An 8630-nucleotide genomic window follows, 5' to 3' on the forward strand; every position below is an offset into this window, starting at 1 on the left:
TCTCTCTCTCTCTCGCTCTCTCTCTGTTCACCTCTCTCGCTCTCTCTCTGATCATCTCTCTCTCTGTCTGTCTCTCTGTCAGTCTGTCTGTCTGTCTGTCTCTCTGTCTGTCTGTCTCTCTGTCTCTGTCTGTCTCTCTGTCTCTGTCTGTCTGATTCTCTCTCTGTCTCTCTGTCTGTCTGTCTGTCTCTCTCGCTCTCTCTCTGTTCACCTCTCTCGCTCTCTCTCTGTTCACCTCTCTCGCTCTCTCTCTGATCATCTCTCTCTCTGTCTGTCTCTCTGTCAGTCTGTCTGTCTGTCTGTCTCTCTGTCTGTCTGTCTCTCTGTCTCTGTCTGTCTCTCTGTCTCTGTCTGTCTGATTCTCTCTCTGTCTCTCTGTCTGTCTGTCTGTCTCTCTCGCTCTCTCTCTGTTCACCTCTCTCTCTCTCTCTCTGTTCATCTCTCTCTCTCTCTCTCTCTCTCTGTTCATCTCTCTCTCTGTCTCTCTCTCTGTCTGTCTGTCTGTCTGATTCTCTCTCTGTCTCTGTTCATCTCTCTCTCTCTCTCTCTCTCTCTGTTCATCTCTCTCTCGCTCTCTCTGTTCATCGCTCTGTCTCTCTGTCTCTCTGTCTGTCTGATTCTCTCTCTGTCTGTCTGTCTGTCTGTCTGTCTGTCTGTCTGTCTGTCTGTCTGTCTGTCTGTCTGTCTCTCTCTGTTCATCTCTCTCTTGCTCTCTCTCTCTGTTCACCTCGCTCTCTCTCTCTCTGTTCATCTCTCTCTCTCTCTCTCTCTCTCTCTCTCTCTCTCTCTCTCTCTCTCTCTCTCTCTCATTTCTCCGTCTCTTCAGCGCACCGAGAAGAGCAGCAACTTTCCGGGAGAGATGATAAAAGAGCCCCGTTCATTTGGGTGACGTCTATTATTAATTTAGATGTCTTTTGATGATTTCGACTTTTATGGTCATTTTGAAGACCGGCGCTTTGTTATCAGTTGAACATGGAGCATCAAAACCATAGAGGTGTCATTCTTGATCAATGGTCTCACGTTTCAACTTCATACGCTGATGAGTGTGCAGCTCAAAGCACAAAAAAAATTCAAAACAGCTCAAAAGAAAAGTTGATCGGATAAACGGTTGTCTAGAAAATGGAAGTGCAGACAGACAGATAATAATAACAGACAGATTCCTTTCATTTTAGTAGATAGCCTCGCTGATGGTTGTACTTATCTCTCTGCAAAATACTGTCACGGCTGGCATGTGTTTCCACATGCTGTCCAAGTGGGAGACACGGACATTGCTTGAAGGAGAATGGAGTGAAGCTAAATGTTATTGCTCCATTGATGAAGGCTGCTAGTGGGCCTTTTAAGTGAGTCTCTTAACGACCCCGACTGATGAAAATCAACTAATAAGTATTCTAAGACGATGCCGCTACTGTAAATATGATAAAATACAAACATTCATGCACTTAATATTCAAATTTCACACAAAATGTGTTATTTTGGTATGAAGTATGACCTCATCCAGATCATGAGTGACACGGTAAGTGACATATCTGTGCTGTCGCCACATCACCTGACACGTGAATGTTTTCACCCGATCCAACTGCGAGACTTAAGGGAGGGTCTCAGTTGACATTTTCTCACAAGTCACTATCTAACCTTGAACCTACACTTTAACCCTGGCTTAACCTTAACCTTTACCACTACCTACCCATACACTATCTGAAATCGCCGTGTTGGTGTTGTTCCATGACATCATAGATAATGCTGCTCCAGGATCATCATGCAGCAGACCAATCACGTTGCTGTGATGTCATGCCTTCATGACATGGGGAAAAATACCAAAGCTACTACTACTACTGCCACAGCGGATCATCCGTTTCCATCTCTTCCTGTCTTCTACATCTTCCTCTGTCACGCCAGCCACCTGCATGTCCTCCCTCACCACATCCATAAACCTCCTCTTTGGCCTTCCTCTTCTCCTCTTCCCTGGCAGCTCCATATTCAGCATCCTTCTCCCAATATACCCAGCATCTCTCCTCCACACATGTCCAAACCATCTCAATCTTGCCTCTCTTGCTTTGTCTCCAAACTGTCCAACCTGAGCTGTCCCTCTGATATACTCGTTCCTAATCCTGTCCTTCTTCATCACTGCCAATGAAAACCTTAGCATCTTCAACTCTGCCACCTCCAGCTCCACCACCTGTCTTTTCATCAGTGCCACTCTCTCCAGACCATACAGCATAGCTGGTCTCACAACCATCTTGTAAACCTTCCCTTTAAGTCTTGCTGGTACCCTTCTGTCACAAATCACTCCTGACACTCTTCTCCACCCACTCCACCCTGCCTGCACTCTCTTCTTCACCTCTCTCCTGCACTCCCCGTTACTTTGGACAGTTGAACCCAATATAATTGAAAAAATACCAAAGCTAACCTAATATAATCTAAACCACAACTTAACCTTGACCTAACACTTGCTTTACCCTAACCTTAACCGATAGCTAACTTTAACCTAACCGATAGCTAACCTTAACCTAACCGATAGCTAACTTTAACCTAACCGATAGCTAACTTTAACCTAACCGATAGCTAACCTTAACCTAACCTTAACCTAACCCCACAACCGTCTTAATCCCCGAGTCACAAAAGCACAACACAACAACATCATTGCACAGTTGCAACGATGGTCCCTGGAGCAACATTAATTAGGATGTCATAGGAACAGCACCAACATGATGATCAGACTTAACCCTAAAATTTACTCCTATAACTCCAGTTGCAACTGTGTGTAAATTGACTTTTGTATTTGTACTGCACAACATTTTCAGCATTCCTCGGTGGTCACGTGGTAACAGAAACAGACAAAAAAAAAATCTGTTTGGAGCAGAAAAACAGATAACTTCCCAGTATCGATCAGGGTCAGAGAACCAGCAAAGTTTATAGATTCTCTGACCCTGGTGGATACTGGGAACTAATATGGGTATTTAGATTCAGATTTAGAGTTAGACAACTTTATTCATCCCAGAACTGAATTGCCCTTATGGGATACGTTCCCAGTATCCACCAGGGTCAGAGAATCTATAAACTTTGCTGCTTTTAAAGCTAGTTTGAAGGTGTGGCTTAAACCGCACAATTTGTCAGCATTTGCTTGACTTTTACTTGGGTCACTCTGTTGCATTGTATCATTTTTTGTACTGTATTGTATTATTGGCTTGTATTTTATGTTCCTTTTTTTTTACTCTATTGTATCGTTATCCTATACTTTATTTTCAACCCTGCCTTGGTCCTATAGATGCAAATTAGCTTACACTCTGGTGCAATGTTATATTGGGCATGGTACGGATTAAATAAACATAAACTGTGGGATTTTTTTTTAGCTGTAGATACATCTACATGATTTATACCCAGGGTTGTATTCAGCCTGGTCTTCTTTCCCAAAAGTGGACATTTTTATTTCAAGCAAAGGACACCTCATGCAAACTGGCCTCTTAATTTAGCTTATTTATTTACATCTGTTTTATTATCTAAAAAAAAAACAAAAAAACTGATATTTAAAAAAAAGGTATGAATTGTGATAAATGTTATCTTTATATGCACAAAAATGTATTAAAAACTGTCAGCATAAAGAATGACTGGTATGGTAACAATATTTTCCTGACAATGTAATAATACTTCGTTACAGTCCCCAGTAACTATTACGCTAATATGTTTTCAAACTGTCTGTTTGCATGCCAGACTTTGGAAAACCTTAGCATACTCCTGGTGTGTTAAATAAGTAATCTAGAATCCAAAGAAATTCCCACTTTGGGACCCAATGTTGAAAAGCAAAAACCAAAGGAAGAAGAACAAATAAGTAATAAAGAATAAAATGAACAATTCTGGCCCCAATGGATTACCAACTTCTAGGATACAATGAAAGGAGGATATATTTTTTTGGAGAGGAAGGCAAATAAAGAAGACAAACTACCATCCTTCGTTGCAGGGCATCCTCATATTTACCTGCCCTCAGATCAAACGGACAGATAGAGATAAATATGGAGGGAGGAGGGGAGGGATATGGAGGGAAAGCTGTAAGGTGATAAATGACTAAACCCTCATCGGTCCTTAATTCATCCTGATACTTTCTACAGTCCGAGCTGTAAAACCTCTCGCTCTATTTTATTTTCTGTATATGTGAATTAGTCTCATTGAACCCGAGCTGTTGTGGCACCAGACCGACAGAATGTCTATACATGGCCACAGGCTCCAAAGTAATGGGTTCCTGTCATCAGGCACCAACACTCGGGAGAACCCCTCCTTCAGCCAGACCCTACCCCTCAAATTACAATGCATTACCCAGATTCATGAAGGAGGCCTTCCAGGGATGCCAAGATCATATTTTCTGCAAATGTATTCATTAGGGAAATATTGGACATCTAGGCCACCTTCTATATCATTTTGAAGGAGAGGGGGAAAGGGAAAAGTGTAAAAATGAGGAATGTGGGAGACGAGGGGACCAGAAGTGAGTTTGAACATCTTTATTCATGTTGCACAGGTAACATGCAACATGCATTTAGGTAAACCATACCTAGGTTTCATAGGTATGCAGATATCGTATGTGCATTATGTAGGTGTATGCATGTATATGGATGGATGGACGGATGGACGGATGGATGGACGGGAGAAATAGGTGATGGAAAAAACAAAGTCGTTCCATGCTCTGATGCTTTTGCACACACACTCAGGGCTGTGGGATTGCACGGGGTTAAAAACAGCACTTAAATCTACTACTACTTTTGGCTGCTCCCGTTAGGGGTCGCCACAGCGGATCACCCGTTTCCGTCTCTTCCTGTCCTCTGCATCTTCCTCTGTCACACCAGCCACCTGCTTGTCCTCCCTCACCACATCCATAAACCTCCTCTTTGGCCTTCCTCTTTTCCGCTTCCCTGGCAGCTCCATATTCAGCATTCTTCTCCCAATATACCCAGCATCTCTCCTCCACACATGTCCATCTTATTTCTCTCGCTTTGTCTCCAAACCGTCCAACCTGAGCTGTCCCTCTAATATAATCGTTCCTAATCCTGTCCTTCTTCGTCACTCCCAGTGAAAATCTTCGCATCTTCAACTCTGCCACCTCCAGCTCCACCTCCTGTCTTTTCGTCAGTGCCACCGTCTCCAGACCATATAACATAGCTGGTCTCACAACCATCCTGTAGTCCTTCCCTTTAACTCTTGCTGGTACCCTTCTGTCCCAAATCACTCCTGACACATAAAAGCAGCACTTACATGTCATATGTAAACATCAACGGCGTAATGGACAGTCCTGTTACTCCTCTCCCACTACCTATGTCCATCCCTCCATTTCCCTTTTTGTTTTCTTTACTTAATCTGTCATCTCTCGCTCCCTCTCTCTTTACCTATATCCTTTGGCGTAGTCTCTTAACTTTCTTTCTTTCTTTTCACACCTTTTTCATTTGTGCTGGGTGTGTCTCTGTTTCTCCCCCGCTGTCTGTATCTCCTTACTGTCTTATCCACATATTCCCACGTCTTCTTCTTTGATCTATGTTAGCTCTCTCTCCCCCCTTGCCCCTCTCTCTCTTGCCCTCCCCCTCTCTCTCACTCTCTCCCTCTCTCTTTCTCCTTCTCTCTCTCCCTCCTCCCCCTCTCTCTCTCTCATTCTCTCCCCCTCGCCCCCTCACTCCCTTGCTCTCTTTCTCCCTCCCTCCCCCTTGCTCTATCTCTCTCCGCCCTCCAGACAAGAAAAAGAAAGAAAGAAAAAAGAATGACTCAAAAAGACAGACAGACAGACAGACAGACAGACAGACAGACAGACAGACAGACAGACAGACAGACAGACAGACAGACAGACAGACAGACGAACAGACAGACAGACAGACGAACAGATGAACAGACAGACAGACAGATGAACAGATGAACAGACAGACAGACAGACAGATAGATGCGCTGCACATGATAAGCTGATATCCCCACTGAAAAGCCAAAAAAATGAGTCTCTTGTTAGAATGGCTTATGTGAAAAAGGAGAATATACAGTCTGTTACACACGCATGCAAACACACGCACACACACGCATCAGGCGAGCACACACACACACACACACACTTCGCTATTTCCCCAGCTCTCCCTTCTTCTCAGACTAACAGCCCCCCCCCCCCCTGGTAAATCTGTCCCATTTGAAAGTGTTTACTGGGTCAGTGTGCTCGGATGCGGTCTCTAATCACATTCCACATACACACAGGCTAGCCAGACAAACAACCAGAAGGAGACTTACCATTTAGACACGCAAACACACATCTTTACATACAAATGCAAAAAAGTACACACGACCACACAGAGAAGGGCTGTTAAAGGATAATTCTGTTTTTTCACAACCTTTGTCTTGTTATTGTAATTTCTGCCATTGTGCATATTAGTTATGATAGCATTTTACTCACCGACTTCATTGTTGAGATACGGGAACTCCGCTGGACTCGGGTTTTATTACTCCATCTTGGTGTCAGACATGATTCAAAAAGTCCAATTTAGCTCAGTTATGTAACTGCATACTTAGAAGTGAAAAGTAAAGTGCAAGTTAAAAGTTAATATCCGAAATGTCCAATATTATCAATAATGATCAATCCCACTGCCGAACTACTTCCTGGTTCATCTTGCAGGAATGACCAGCCCACACTTAAGGTAGGTTGTAGAACCCATGAGCTGTCTGGCCAACAACGATTGAGACTGCCACCAAAACTCATGTACACAGTCTAGCTGAGGCACTAAGTTGTTGTTGTTGCTGTTGTTGTTGTTGTTGTTGTTGTTGAAAGGACGGGTTTAATGCTTGCCCAGCAAACATGCCCATGCAGGCCCACTGTGGGTAGGTGTGGGTTTACTGTGGGGCAATGTGGGCAGGGGCAAACCCGCACTAATCCCACATGAGCCCCATGTGGTTAGCCCATGCGGGGCCCACAGCAGTTTTGCCCTTTGAGGCCCCTATGTGGGCTTATTGTGGGCAAGCCCAACTGTTCTGTTGCCCACAGTAAGCCCATATGGGCCCCCTGTGGGTCAGCCCATGCGGGGCCCACAGCAGTTTTGCCCTTTGAGGCCCCCATGAGGGTTTTCTGTGGGCAACCCACTGTGGTCTTGCCCACAGTATGCCCACATGGGCCCCCTGTGGGTCAGCCCATGTGGGGCCCACAGCAGTTTTGCCCTTTGAGGCACCTATGTGGGCTTACTGTGGGCAAGACCACAGTTGGGCCCTCTGTGGGTTAGCCCATACGGGGCCCACAGCAGTTTTGACCTTTGAGGTCAACCCCGTTGACAGCACAGTGAAAACGTTTTAAGATTACAACTGCTTTAGGGTAAGCGGTACTCAAACTTTTTATTTACCGCCCATGCCCAATGCTGCATATAGTCAGACCTCTGCAAAAATGACAGTAAAATGTAAACAAGTTGTCCAAGGTATAACCGGTCCATCCCATACTTAACTAAAACTGCCCATCCAACAAGACAAGTACCATCTCAACTTTTTGGTTTGTCGCAGCTGTTTCATATCATAGTTAAGAGAAAGAACACTAGTTTTTTTGTTAATTTTTTGTCCCTTAAATGTTCCCATAGAGCAGCTCATGCTGTTTTTTTAACAAACTTAACTACAGATTAACTAGTACTCATAACTTTACAATTTTAATAATTTTGAACCATCAGAAATTTAGCGAACATACACACAAAACAGCTTATTGTAGTCTCATATAGTCTGCAATACATCTGACATGCTGTGCATGTGTGCAGTAATAAACTTGACACACTCCATCAGTCTAGCAGTACACAAGTAAATATAGCCTACAACCCTGGTTCAGTTTGGGCTTGGTCACGAGGTGGTGCCAATCCTCATTACTTTAAATACTCCAAGAAGTTGGATTTGGGGAGTTTAATTTGAATTTTGCCCTGCCTGAGTCCACGGAACAATCAAAGTGTCAGTTTACCTAAATAAAAAAACACGGTCACGTACAGATAATTTTGGCTGTACTTGCCCAGGTTTTGAGACATCTCTGTTCGAGATTTGCCTCTACCCCAACAGGTGAATGGTATCCCAGGCTAGATGAAATGCTCCACCTGTGGCTAACTCATACTGAGCACTTACATTTCAATTGTTGTTTTCTTCAGATGCTGTGACAAAAAGCAGCCGGGCCACAGCATCCGAGGTGGAAGCTGCCATCAAAATCTGGCTCAGAAATGCCAGGGACAGAGACGGAGGAAGGAGCAGAAGGAGCAAAAAATAAATAGATTTAATATTCTTATTGTGTTCAAATGTGGTTCTATGTTTTTTGTTTGAGCGGGCTGTCAATAAATGTCACTAGCATATACCAGGTACACATGGGGCACTATGGGCCCATGTGGGACCACTGCTCCCAGCCCAAAGTGTGGGCATACTATGGGCATGCTGTGGGCCCACGCTGGGTCCCACTGAGGGCCCACTCTGCTCAGTGTGGGCAGCCCACACTCAGCCCAGAGTCACTCAGCCCACACTCTGGGCTGAGTGTGGGCTGCCCACTGGGGCCCCACCAGGGGCCTTTAGTGTGGGGCCCACATGTGCCCCGCATTTCATGCCGGTAACGGGGCCCACAGTGGGCTGCCCACAGTGGGCCCTCTGTTCCTGCCCGCAGTGGCCCCACATGGGCC

The sequence above is a fragment of the Lampris incognitus genome, chromosome 1 (assembly GCF_029633865.1).
Source record: "Lampris incognitus isolate fLamInc1 chromosome 1, fLamInc1.hap2, whole genome shotgun sequence".
In the NCBI taxonomy this organism is placed as follows: Eukaryota; Metazoa; Chordata; class Actinopteri; order Lampriformes; family Lampridae; genus Lampris; species Lampris incognitus.